Genomic DNA, 13,408 nt, shown 5'->3' on the forward strand with positions numbered 1-13,408 from the left:
TATTATATAATATGTTATAATATTATAATTACATAATTATATAATTATAAAATTATAATATAAATAGTATAATCAGATATAATTGTATGATATATTATATAACTATAATAATATCTGATTATAATACATTATGTTATAATGTATATTATAGTTATATAATTATATCATATAATTATAACATCTGATGTAAAAATAATACACTGAGTTAGTATACTATATATATAATATCTGATGTAAAATAATATATATATATAAAATACTGCATTGAATTTAAACATAGAGAGGTCATCTTATTAAGTATTCAAGAAAGAAATCTTTAAAAAGATGAAAAACTGAATCAATGAAATTTCATAGGAAAAGCATTACTTACAAGAAGGGTGTATATGTATGGGGGGAAATGGTATCAGAAATATATTAATAGTACAGGAGTAGAACAGCTCTACAGATGAGAGTTAGGTAAGATGATGGCCTCCAAATTACATTATCTCTTACAGCCTAAAAAAAAAGCCATTTCCATTGCACATATTGCAATGATGTTAAAAAAGTTGCTGATAGTAACAAGGAGTTACAAGGATGTGGAACAGCTGGGATTCATACATTGCTAGTGGGGATGAACATGGTGCAGCCACTTAGGAAGAAGGTTGTGTGGTATTGAGGCATACATACATAAATGTAACATCCTCCCCTTGGCTACTTACCCTTGAGAAACAAATGTACAAAAAACTAGTTCTCACACAAAAATATATATGTGGAAATTTATAGCAGTTCTATTCATAATTGTTCCAAATGGAAAACTGCAAATGCCTTTCATGAATGCTTGGCTAAATATTCTGAGGTCTATCCTTACAGAGACATGCTACTCAGCAATCAAAAGGACAGAAACTGCTGGTTCATTTGACAACATGCTGAGTATAGTAAGCCTTTCTTAGAACGTTCCATGCTAGATTTCACTTACATAACAATTCTCTTACTGACAACAGTGATAAGAAGACACCTATATGTGTCTGGGGTCAGTGGTGGGAGCAAGAATGGAGATAAGCTGGGAGTTCTTTGGGGTAAAAGAACTGTTTTGTATCCTGATAATCATGGTGGTTACTGTGTGAATATATAGGTGCTGAATTCCAAAGAATGCTATATTAAGTGATTAATTACTAAGTGATTTCTAAAGTGAATAGAAATATTCAACATCTCTAGGAAACAAAAGGATCAATTGATAGCATAGAATTTCTAGAGAAATATGAGCTTCAATAAGACTGTGGCTTTCCCCAGCAACAAGATAAACTGTTAAGATGTAAAAAGCTGACGAGGAAACCTCCATGCACTTACCATCAGGTGACCAAAGTGAACACTTTGAAAGATGTCTTTGCTTCTTCAAACTACAGTCTCTTGCAGTTTATTACAGTCATTACTGCTTGTGAATCGAGGGGAATACCAGTGTTCGTATTTCCTAAATACATAGGGTCTCAACAGCAAAGTAGAGACTATTCTTCAAGCTAATAAATTATTATATTCCAAAACTCTTCTAATGGTTCTCCCGAGTACACAGCTCAGTTGTGCTTTGAAACTATGCAATTTCACTCCACTTTCACTAAAACTCAAAAAATTTCAAATACATTTCCTTCATGGAGAAAAAAATGTAACATAACATACAACTTGTTACCTTAACTGTTTTTAGATGTGTGGTGCAGTGGTATCAAGTAATTCATGTTGTCATGCAACCATCTCAAATATTCATGTCCATGTTTTTAACTTTCCTGAACTGTAATCATGCATGAAAACACCCCTTTCTCACTCAGTTCTCAGAAATCTCTATTCTACCTTTCATTTCTGTCAGTGTGAGCATGCTGTTTCTTATGTACATGGAATCATCTAGGATTTGACCTTGTGTGGCTGGCTCACATGCTGTGCACTTACTTAGCATGCTGGTTTTGCATTTCACTCATGTTGTAATATTTGGAAGAATCCATTTCTGCTTAAGACTAAATGATGCTCTAATGTGTATCATCTTTTGTTTATCTGTTTGTCCACAGATGGACTCTTGGGTTGTTTCTATCTTTTGTCTATCAACTGTATTAGCCAAACTTAAGGCATATTTTAGGAAGACTTTTTATTTACAATAGCTTAAAGATGACTTTTTATGTTTGGTCAGTCACATTTTGGATGTAATTAAGTACTTCAGTAATAATAACTTCTGTGTTTATTAAGTTACATGTTCTAGTTGGTCATTAGCTAAGTGTGTTGGTGTGTATGTCACATGAATACATACGTAATGATATCTAGAAATGTACTGTTTATGGTGATAAACCATGTTAGTTTCTGTGGGAAATGGTAATCACTCAGGGAGATGATTTTCTTTTATGGAGATGCATACTAAATTTGAATTAACTGAATTTAAAATGAGAGTTTGCTTCCTACAAGGGTCTATCATACAGCTAGATTCTACCACACTTGATCAATTCAAGCAGAATACCTGGGTGAGGCAAACAGATTTACTTCATTTCAAATCCATGTTGTAAACATCTCCCAGAATTTTACACATGTTAAAGGCTGAAAATATTCCAGAATATGCATGGGCCTCCCTCCTTTATCCAACTGTTCATACATGAGCATCTGGGTTGTTTCATCTTTTGGTATCAATTCTACATGCTTTTTGACACTGCTACCTTCTATTTTTTTCAATGTATATCATACTCAAGGCATGTGTTTACTTAGATATTGTTGAAAACCATGAACTACAGTGTTTCATAAAAATGCAAACTATAAAAATGTAAATGCTATTAACATCTTATGTATGGTTAGAATTGTATCTTCTCACTTTAGAATATATAGGTTCTTTCTTATTTCATTAAAATATTTTCAGAAATAAAAATTTTTCCAAATAATTTGTCTGACAACTTTCTTTTTTTATTTTTATTTTTTTTTTGGTTTTTCGAGACAGGGTTTCTTTGTGTAGCTTTGCGCCTCTCCTAGAACTCACTTGGTAGCCCAGGCTGGCCTCGAACTCACAGAGATCCGCCTGGCTCTGCCTCCCGAGTGCTGGGATTAAAGGCGTGCGCCACCACCGCCCGGCATTTGACAACTTTCTAACTAGAGTCCCTCTTACCAAGATACTGTATACAGAAAGGAACCACATAACATAAATGCGATGTTCACTCTTTCCTGAAAAAGTCTTCTCAACTGAAAGAATACTGCAACAGAGGACTATAGCTTTGGCCAAGCTGGCAGGATCGATCGATCGATCGATCTCTCTCTGACACACACACACACACACACACACACACACCTCTTTAATGCTTGTTCACAAGAGACCTAGCATCAGTCCAGAGCTGAGGAAATATTTGCTAAATGGAAGAATCAGTCTATTTGCAGAATTATTTTATTAAGTAAAAATAATCAATAAATTAATATTTATTAATTATTTATATTAAGTAAGTTGAAGGAACACAAGTGAAATTAAAACCTCTGAATGTAGCTTATTTTTCTTAGCCCCCTTTTTTAAAAAAATAAAGAGGCATGCAGACAAATGGATGGACCTAGAAAAAATCATCCTGAGTGAGGTATCCCAGACTCAGAAAGACAAACATGGTATGTACTCACTCATAACAGGATACTAGATGTGGAACAAGGATGACTGGACTGCTACTCACATCACCAGGCAGGCTACCTGGAAAACAGGACCCCAAGAAAGACACAGGGATCGCCCAATGACAGAGAAATGGAATGAGATCTACATGAACAGCCTGGACATGAGTGGGGGTAGTGAAGGGCGAGGGTCGAGGGAAAGAGAGCTTGGGTGAGTGGGAGATCCCAGCTGGATCAACAACAGAGAGGGAGAACAAGGAATAGGAAACCATGGTAAATGAAGACCACATGTGAATAGGAAGAAACAAAGTGCTAGAGAGGCCCACAGAAATCCACAAAGATACCCCCACAACAGACTGCTGGCAATGGTCGAGAGACAGTCCGAATTGACCTACTCTGGTGATGGGATGGCCAAACACCTAATTGTCGTGCTAGAAACCTCATCCAACTACTGAGGGATCTGGATGCAGAGATCCATGACTAGGCCCCAGGTGGATCTCTGGGAGTCCAATTAGCGAGAATGAGGAGGGTTTATATGAGAGAGAATTGTTGAGACCAAGGTCGGATAAAGCACAGAGACAAATAGCCAAACGAACGGAAACACATGAAATATGAACCAATGGCTGAGGGGTCACCAACTGGATCAGGCCCTCTGAGTGGGTGAGACAGTTGATTGGCCTGATCTGTTTGGGAGGCATCCAGGCAGTGGGACCGAGTCCTGTGCTCACTGCATGAGTCGGCTGTTTGAAACCTGGGGCCTATGCAGGGTCGCTTGGCTCGGCCTGGGAGGAGGGGACTGGACCTACCTGGACTGAGTCTACCAGCTTGATCTCAGTCTGTGGGGAAGGCTTTGCCCTGGAGGAGATTGGAATGGGGGGCGGGCTGGGGGGAAGGTGAGGGGGGGGCGGGAGGGGGGAGAACAAGGGAATCTGTGCCTGTATGTAGAACTTAATTGTATTGCAAAATAAAAATTTAAAAAAAAAAAGAAAAAAAAATAAAGAGGCAGTAATATAAAATATGTATTTCTTTTGTAACAAATGTCCATTGTAACTAGTTAAACAATGAAAAAGCTTAATAGTTTTCTCCAGGTCCTTTTTTGTGAATCCTGTGACAACCGAAGAACATGGTGGGAAGTATCTGTACCATTTTTCATGGAAACATACATGCCCAAAACACATTTATTTAAAATAGTCATTGTCCAAAATATTTTTCTTTTAATTTCATAAACTGTGATAATCTTTGAAGGTCAATAGTTTTATACATAGAATTCATTATTTTTCTAATGTCTGTGTAATCTTTAATAATTCTAAGAGTGTAGCTGAATTAATGAAAGTATTACTTGCTAACCTTACTTTGGTACACATAATTTGTACACAGGATGCGTAACACTTACTGAAGCATTAACTAGTGCCCCATCAGTGCCCGAGGAAGGGAATCAGTACATGATCTTCACTTCTACTCAAGAAAATCGCCGCCCAATAAGAATAAACAGTTGTGATTTTTTTTTTTAATTTGAGAGAAACTGTTCAGAGAATTTATTGTAGCATCCTTTAAAAAAAAAAATGTTTCAAAGAAGTAATACCTCACTTCAATTCAGCCACTGTTTCCCATGTGTAACAACCCTTAGCAGCAACAGAGTATTTCCTTACATGGCTGCCTAAACACAAAGGAATTTCAAACCATTACGTGATCAGAAACAGCACTTACTCCTGAGACTTCTAAGTCATCTCTACTTCCACTTGTATCTGTGATGTTTATGAACCATCCTCAATCTACACAACTCTAAATATTTCAACTATGTCATTGGACTTCTTCCCATCATATTGTGTATAAGAGATGGAAAGTGTCCTCTACAGATAAGGAAAGTGCTCTTAACATAACATTGCTGGGCAAGACCGAGTCAAGTCTCCAGACAGCTGGCCACACTTCGCTTTCGATCACAATTGCTGCCTCCTCAGTGGTAACTGTGCAGTGATGATGTGGACAGCATCACATTGCCATTGTCTCATGTAGTTTGCTAGTATCAGTTGTTACTCAACACAAGAACTTTTCATGCCATGCCAAGTATTTCCCTATTTCCTCCAAGGCCCACTGTATGAAAGTCTACTGACCAGTCTTTGTAAGTTAGACGAGTCTAAGTGAACTTACTAAGTTGCCAGGGTCTACTTAGGGCCCTGGACTTTCTGAAGGGTTTTCTTGCCAGCCCTAATCTGTAAGAATTTAAAAAAGAAAATCTACAAAATTGAGAGCAACAATAATGTTATGCAAGTATTGATTACTAATCAGAAAATTAAATCCTACAGAATTTAAATTATTTAAGAACAACTTAGAAAAAGCATGGACACAGTTACGTAAAATTTATATGGTTAAATTGGTACATTTGCCACAAAGTAAAAAGCCTTGCTAAACATCTGGATCTTCTAATACTAGTACTAATACTTCTAATACTAATATTGATACCTACCGATTTATTTTCTTGAATGCCTTTGGAGCAATTATGGGAAAGAGTTTATAGCTCTGAGAATCCACATGAGCAAAAGACCAGCTTCATTCTGCCTTAGTGGTCTCATGTTTCCCTGGAAGAATCAAGATTCAGCATGGCCTCCTTTGTCTCTCCAAGGTGACTCAGAATGGTGCTTTCAGATTGCCTTGTGGGACAGTGGGGACACATTTAAAGCCAATGTGGGACAACTTGAACTGAAATGTAGAGATTTGTTCCTTATGAAAATACATATGCCTAATTTCTTGGAAATTTGCTGTTTCAAAGGGTCAGAAGGCTCCTCCCTAATTGCTTCTCTTCAGTCTTGAATAGCAGAGATAACCTGCCTTCCTTCCTCTTACAAAAGCCTTTTTTTCCCATTTAAAATTCCTCTGAAGTAAAACACTGAACCAGAATTAGGTTTTTTAGCAAAATATAAAGTTCTTGTAAAGATTCTTTTTCTTCCAGAGAAAACCTAGTATTTTAAATAAGCTGGTGGGTTTTATTTTATTTTATTTTTTGTAATTTGAAATTGCTATACTTTCTGACACAGGGCTATGAAATAGGGGCTGAGACACATAACAACGATCCCTTCTGCAAAGCAGGAAGGGTGATTTTAACTGAGGCACTGTGAGAGGGGGGAATGAATCATTAGGGGCTTTCATGGAAACACAGATATGGAGCTCTAACTCAGGCAGTAAGAGAAGCAGCTCTGGGACACTGAGTCCCATAAATGGCTCTACATCTGATGCTGCACATCCATTCCCTGATCAGTTCTTATTGTCCAGTGACAATGGTTTTAGGATGGCTGCTCGAATCAAGAAAACAAAATGGGCTCCTCACAAACCAGAGTGTTTATAAGCATTGCTGCTAAAGTGATACATAAAAAGAAATTCAGGATCATGGTTGCAGTGAGACATGGTGCCGTGTGTGTGTGTGTGTGTGTGTGTGTGTGTGTGTGTGTGTGTGTGTCTAGAAATCCTGATTTTAAAAATGTTTTTACCTCCTTCCTCCCTCCTCATTCTCCCTTTCTCCTTTTTTTATGGCAGAATCTCACTATATAACCTACCCATTCTGACTTCAAACTTACTGTCTTCCTACCTCCACTTCTGCAATTCTGAAATTCACTTCTCATGGAGCCCTCAGCAGTCATAAGGAAACAACAATTATGCTTCAGTGTTTTTGTTTCACATTTTTATAATGTTTAACCTAACTCCCACTATATATACATACATACATACATATATATATATACACACACACACACATACATACACACACACACAATCTCTAGTCATGCTATAAAGCTAATCTTGAAAAAGAAAATCTAATAAACCAAATTTTATTAGAACATTTGAATTATTCCTTTTTATTGGTTTAATTAACACAGTTATTTTACTTCTTATTCACTTCTCAAAGGCATGTTTACATGGGATCCAGGTTAGTATCACTACCTTTTGTGATACGATTAGGGTGTTGAGCGCACACATACAATGAGTTAAGAAAATGCAGAGAAGTACCAGCCAGTCTTCCCAGCTCCTCACTTCTCAGTGAAGAAAACATAAAACCATTATGTTTCTTTGCAAGCATAATAACATAGTTCAGTTTTCAAAACAATCTCTCAACACTCTTTCTTCTTGGGAAGTACATGATTGTACTTATATTACAACTGCTCTTTAGTAAGCTAAGTGGCCATACTATGTAGATCATAGAAAACTAAAAGCATCCAGAAAAGTAGTCATAGTGTTGGATTGGATGATGAGCAAGTCAGCATCCTGGTAACCCTAGCATCAGGAACATTGAGGTGGGGGAACCAGGAGTTCAAGGTGAGGCTTGTCCACACAGAAAGTTGTGGACATCCTATGACTATATGAGACCCCATCTCATAGGCAGGCAAACAAACAAGTTGGGTTTATGTATGAATGCTAGCTCATGATACTGTGTACATGGGCTTCTGAAGCTAATTTACCTCTACATGGTGCTCTTATGCTGTGACAGAGTTCAATGTGAAAGTTTTATGTAGAATGGACATACTTTGTAAATGTAACATTTTACTTTCTTAACATTTTTTCAGCTTTTAAAGGCATTTAGACCATTAAAGAAATAATGTCTTGTGTGACCACATTAGCTGAGGTGATACCAAGGCACACCAGATAAAAATATCAAGTAAGAGATGCCCAGTGTTTGAATCTGTTAGGCCTGGTAGTGATACAAACTCACATATTAGCTTTGTGTTCTTGCATATACTTAATTCTGGGTTCAGCTTCTTCTCTCTAACATGGAAATGGTTCTTTCTTGCTGAGTAGTTGCAGAGTGTGGGCAGTAATGATGATATACAACTCCTAAAAGGCATCTGGCACATGAAGTAAAGAGAATGGGAGTCATCTATGTTGTTCACATGTCTATTAACCGAGGCTTCCACACAAACTTGTCTCCTGACAAATAGTCCCCTTTCACCCAAGACTGTAAAGGGATTATGGGAGGGACTCTGGTCATCTATTAGGTGGCTTGGATGTGGTAATATGGCTGAGAATTAGGGTTCACAGGCCCAGTTTTCCTATTTAAGCTATTAACTATTTAATTAGATGACTGTATAGTTAACTGTGTAACTTGGACAAGAATTCTAGGCCTGAACTAAAAAAAATTCCTAAGGTTCTTTGCTGCTGTAATATTTTCCAATGGCAATGTCTTTTAACTGAGTTATGACAGATTTTCTTTCTTTAGAGCATAACCTACTTTTCTATGGTTAATATTAACTTTCTCTGTTTATTTTTTAGTTGAAAAGGATAATATACAACATTTTGAAAACAAACAAGTATATCTATTCTGGTGACTAGTATACTAATACAACATGTTTCTAAAACAATCTGATTTGTTCTTCAATCTAGAAATTTGACATTGTTATATAAAGTAACAATTTTCAAGGCTTTCATTGCTTTAGGCCTCTGGTTTGTTTAAGATAAACTATACCATACTTAACAATAACGTTAAGGTTTACCAGTAAAAAATATAGTCTGGGAGTACTTTTTTTTTTTTTTTTTTTGACAGGGTTTCTATGTGCAGTTTTGGTGCCTGTCCTGGTCTCGCTCTGTAGACCAGGCTAGCCTCGAACTCATAGAGATCTACCTGGCTCTGCCTCCCGAGTGCTGGGATTAAAGGCATGCTACATCACTGCTCCGCTGTGCCACCACTGCCTGGCTATGTATATAAAGAACACAAAAATAAAAAAAAATGGATTAATCAACATCAGGGCTTTAATAATAATTAACTACAAAGAAATGAGCTTGACCTTATCTTAGAAGGTTGTCAGCATTCTCTCTTTTTATGCATATGCAAAATGTGGCCTAAACTATTAGGCCTAAATTTCAGAGGTTCAAACTCTCCTCAGACTCAGAAATAATGCTTTAGTGAGTATTAAAATTAGATTTACCTCACCCATATTCCTCTTGAATAGACAGTTTTTTTCACGGATACAATTTGTAATTTTGTAATTATCTGTGTACTAAATTAATATCTGATTCTTTAAGAATTTATAAATTCAGCTCAGACTTTAAAAGTCATTTCTAAATTCTTAACATCAAACACAGTTAATAAATGAATTAATGATTCTATTTTTAGGAGATTTACCAAACAGATTTAAATCCCCTAATTACACAACAAAGGTATTAGTGACCCTGGTAACATGTTTGTTAACAGGATGCATATACGAAAAGTTCATTAGTATAAAGAAGGAAGAAAAGTCGGAGAAGAGCCCTTTGTTGATAAGTGTATCTAGAGCTCTACTCCGTCATTCTCATGTCATGATCTCCCTCTCCCTGTAGGCTAAAGCCACCATTATTATTTGGTTATTTGTAAAAGCACAACTGTTTCATCTTGTTGGGGCACACAACTTAGGCCATTAACTTTTTGTGCACAGTTATTTTTCAAGGTCAGGAATGGAAGGTATGAGTGTGATAAAATAAAACTGAGAAACCAATATATGGATCTAGGAGCTGACTCTGGGTAAAATAATAGAAAAGGTCTGAAACTTCCCTCTTTGATTATTAAATTACAGAATTAATAAAGGCAGGGTGAAATAAATTATCATGGTAACTAATTCATTTTAAATTATTTAAGTTTATTTCATTCCTACCCCCAAACTTTTCTCTAGAGGAATGCCCCTTGACAACAACAACATTTGGATACCATGCACACTATTGGCAATTCTGAAGTTGATGTCTGGAATACAGGCTTCATCCTCAAGACTATGAGCCAAGTAACTATGGAAATTTTTAGCGGACCATCTTTATCAATCACCAAAATGAATATTAAGTGAACCAATACATTTGTCTATAAAGACCACAGGGTACAACCAAGGATATAGTATCAAAATGTGTAGGGATACGGAAAAAGTTTTGATAATAGTTTCAGATCACTGCTTTATTCATTAATTTTAGACTATTTGGTAAAATCAATCTGTTTAAAAATTTATCAAAAAGAGATTTGTACCTCAGAAAGCCTGGTTTACACTGCTTTTAGAGGAGTGCTGGAAGCCTTGGGATCCAGGTGTTGGTCTTCTGTCAAGGCTACATGTTGGAGCATGAGCCGCCTTTGTAGTCAAGGTGGTTTTCACAATGCACTATCTGTGCCTCAACTTACTGGTTTTAGAATGAAAGGTTAGACTTCCATTTTTTACATGTCTTCCTGCTGTTATGTTTTATGACAGTCTTTGCCCTGATATCAATTTTGCCTCAGTTTTTCAACCTCGAAAATGTGGAATAACTTTATAAGGGCCATTGATAGTCTTAAATGTTTTTCAATGTGGTAATAGCACAGTTGACTAGGCCTAAATTTTATTAATTCAGCTTTACCCCAGAGTCCAAATTTTATGAGAGCCTTAATCTGAATCACTGGAAGATGATTTCACAAAAACAGCAACAACAACAAAAAAATCCCTTTCAGAAAAAATTCTTAAAGAGTATTATTGAGAGATGACAAGAAATGTTATGTCAACGGAATCTGAGTTCTAAAGAATATTGTAGTCTTACTGGGGTTGAGATGTGGGTCTGATGTTTGCTTCAATGAAAATATTTACTCACAGTAACTTTTCTTTTCTTCCTTTCTTTTTTTTTTTTTTGGTTTTTAGAGACAGGGTTTCTTTGTGTAGTTTTGGTGCCTGTCCTGGATCTCACTCTATAGCCCAGGCTGGCCTCGAACTCACAGAGATCCGCCTGGCTCTGCCTCCTGAGTGCTGGGATTAAAGGCATGCACCACCACCGCCCGGCTCACAGTAACTTCTTAATGCCCTGTTTTCCTAAACCAGCATGACTGGATCACTTGTTTCATTCCCTTCAAACAGTCTACTGTATAGCCAGCAGGAGAGATGGGTATGGCTAATACCCTCCATCTAGGTGGATTGGAGTCAGTTCTATGGCATGAGAAATAACACAGAACTTACATAGAAAACTACTGAAGACTATTTCACAGAACAAGAGAATATATATGAATGGATACTTCTCTTTCAGGTCAGGAAAAGAAGCATAAATTAACAAGGTGATGAATGAACAAAAGGCTGACGTCCTGTCGGATATGAACAGAAGCATGGTCTGTGGCAAATTATTTATAATCATTTTCCTAATTGCCAAAACCTTTATCTGATACCTCTGTACAGTAAATAATCTCCAATTTCTGACTTTTTAAAACTTTTGTACTTGTATTGCAAACAATAGCTTTTTTGTGGTTATCCATTACTGTGATAAGCACTGGGGACTATAAAATGAACAAGTCCTTACTTTTAGAGAACTTAGTGTCCATAGGCTTGAACTGTTAAATTCTGACAAAATTAACAACTGTTACTTATTTATTCAGTCTAGTTTGTCAACAAACCCAAGTTGCCAAAGCGCCTTAAGTGTCAGTTCTCTCAAAAACAAAACAAACAGAAAAGAACTTAACAGAACTCAGACAAAAGATGCAGACATGTAATGCTCAGGCCTGTCTCCAGTCACTAATGACAGACTGTAGTAAAGGAAAATGACATGGAGGAAGTGCTCTGATTCTCTGCATGGGGACCCACACTGCGGAAGCCGGGGTGCAGTAAGGAGACCCCACAACCAGCACTCCAACAGAAGAGATGGTGTGCCCTGTGGAAGCCGGGGTGCAGTAAGGAGACCCCACAACCAGCACTCTGATGGAAGAGATGGTGTGCCCTGTGGAAGCCGGGATGCAGTAAGGAGACCCCACACCCAGCACTCCAATGGAAGAGATGGTGTGCACTGTGGAAGCCGGGATGCAGTAAGGAGACCCCACACCCAGCACTCCGATGGAAGAGATGGTGTGCACTGTGGAAGCCGGGGTGCAGTAAGGAGACCCCACACCCAGCACTCCGATGGAAGAGATGGTGTGCACTGTGGAAGCCGGGGTGCAGTAAGGAGACCCCACACCCAGCACTCCGATGGAAGAGATGGTGTGCACTGTGGAAGCCGGGGTGCAGTAAGGAGACCCCACACCCAGCACTCCAAAAGAAAAGACAGTGCTTTTAGACTCTGACAGAAAACATCAGACTGTAAAACTTAGCAATGCACCATAAATCTGGATTTTATTACTAAAATTTGTATTTTGATCTAAAATATGAAGAAGCTCTTTCCTTAACAGTATTTCCCAACTCCGAATGAAGAATGAAAGTGATTTTCTCTCTCTCCTCCACCGACTATAAGCTTCTGTTTTCTTACCCTGGGCATCTGAATCTTTTATTTGCTCCAGTTCTATTCACTGCCTGTTATTCAGACATTGAAATCCCAAATGTTAATTGTTCTTCCAAGTACATTGACAAAACAGCAGCTAAATAAGGGTAGAGCAGACTGTGGTAGACTCTGACATGCATTTATGGAACAATGGGGCTCTGAGAGACAGCCTTGTAGCTCACGGGAAGACATAAGATGTGCTATTTTGACTGCTTCGTAGCAGAATGGGGAACACACGCACACAAGGGAATTATGCATTTTTACTTAGGTTTGCCCAAAATCTTCAAGGATATAGAATCCTGTGATGTCATCATGAACTTTTCATTTCCATTGACACAAAGGCTAAAAAATTCTAGTGACATCACTAAAGAAAACGAAATCTACTTTGATTCAAAAGAATTCTTTTACCTCTTAAGAGTCTGGTATAAAAATGCACAAATCTCTCCACAGAGGGTGTGTGTCACTGTGCTGATGCATAGTGGGCGACACCCTCTCTAATGAAATTCAAACCTGCCAAAAAAAAGGTTTCGTAATTTCAAGTGAATAAAAGACACCCAGAAATATTGAGCTCAATAACTTTTTTAAAGGAAATCATTTAAGGATCTATTTCTTCAGGGACATTCCGATT

General features: G+C 37.5%; 1 protein-coding gene across 2 annotated transcripts in view; it reads right to left on the reverse strand.

Annotated features, from left to right (window-relative positions):
* Zbtb20 (zinc finger and BTB domain containing 20) overlaps window positions 1-13,408 on the reverse strand; it is a 560,418-nt gene that overhangs the window by 430,083 nt on the left and 116,927 nt on the right. The gene's annotated exons all lie outside the window — the stretch shown is intronic.

This window comes from Peromyscus eremicus, chromosome 12 (assembly GCF_949786415.1).
Source record: "Peromyscus eremicus chromosome 12, PerEre_H2_v1, whole genome shotgun sequence".
Classification (NCBI taxonomy): Eukaryota; Metazoa; Chordata; class Mammalia; order Rodentia; family Cricetidae; genus Peromyscus; species Peromyscus eremicus.